Here is a 1,430-nt window from a genome sequence, read left to right as displayed (position 1 = left end):
TTAAGAAAATAAATTGATAAAAAGCAAAGTAAAATAATGGTCTGCTACCCCATCTGTAAATAACAACAACAATAATATATTTATTTCTATCCACCTCTCCATAGGCGAGGCGGCTTACAGCAAATATAACTAGGCGTCTCTCTGAGTTGTGTGCTCCTGGCTTTTCCAGCTTATGCTGGCTTTCTAAGTACGATGTGAAAATGATTATAGGATTGTTGTGCATTCAACAGTTGTGGTGGAGAGAGGATTTCAGCATCTGGTTCTTACATGGCTAACCCACTATCCCAACTGTGCCCTGCAGAGTGGATCAACAGCGGGCCGTTTCAAAGGACATATATAAACACGGCTGCTTTGCACATGTGCTTCCATGCAAGGTGAAGAGCACAGCATTCTTGCAAGCACATCTGGTCCAATGCGCAGCAGGATTAGCAAATGCGGAAAGGGACTGCCAGGGACACTCCTTATGGTCTTAACTGGGGGAAGTCACTCAGTGCAACCCAGGAGTGCCATCTGCTGCCCACATCTCACATTGTGTGAGTAGGCAAACCTCAACACAAAAGAGAGAAAACAATTTTTTGAAAACAGAGCTTTGCAAATTAACTGGGTCTGGAAACCATGAAACCCTATGAGGAGCGGCTTAGGGAGCTGGGTGTTTAGCCTGAAGAAAAGGTTTTAGAGGTGGTATGATAGCCTGTTTAGGTATTTTGAAGGGATGTCGTATTGAGGATGGAGCAAGCTTGTTTTCTGCTGCTCCAAAGAATAGGGCACAATGGAGTAAGATGCAAGCTACAGGTAAAGAGATTCCATCTAAGGCCTCATTCCCACTTACATTTAAATTGGTTTTGGGATTCGCCTTCGCTCCATGTCAATGCATCGATTCCAAAAGGTCTGTCGTTCCCACTGTAAAGCAGAGCTTTCATCATCCCCTTGTAATTGTTTTTTTTTTGGGGGGGGGGCATGATTGTCATCCCCACTAGTTTGCGCCACTTCAAAATGCATGTCGATCATCTTTGTGTCATTGGTGACGCAAGTGGCAACTCGGCTTGGGAACCATATATATATATATATTTTTAAAAATTGATAGAAGATGGATTCATTGGTTTTGTAACTACTTGCCGGGACTGAGCTACTGTCACACACACAAGCACAAGAGCAGCGCTGGGGGGAATAGTGGATCTACCAAGAACTGAGGAGGGATGGTAAACACCCCCTCTGCCATTATCTCGTCCTTCCCTTCAGAATAATGCGTTTCAGATCCGTTGTTCCCACTTGTTGAACATGCTTCGAATCGATTTTCCCCCAAAAGAACCACCCAAAGAACTAGTGTCAGGAAAGAGTGGGGGTTTTTTTTGCATTTGCCTCGCTTCATTGCAATTGAAACTGATCACAGTACACATCAGAACCAGTTTCAAATGGGAACAACAGTCTGT

The sequence above is a fragment of the Sceloporus undulatus genome, chromosome 6, assembly GCF_019175285.1.
Source record: "Sceloporus undulatus isolate JIND9_A2432 ecotype Alabama chromosome 6, SceUnd_v1.1, whole genome shotgun sequence".
In the NCBI taxonomy this organism is placed as follows: domain Eukaryota; kingdom Metazoa; phylum Chordata; class Lepidosauria; order Squamata; family Phrynosomatidae; genus Sceloporus; species Sceloporus undulatus.
The sequence above is the reverse complement of the archived record's forward strand: the minus strand, read 5'-3'. Positions refer to the sequence as shown.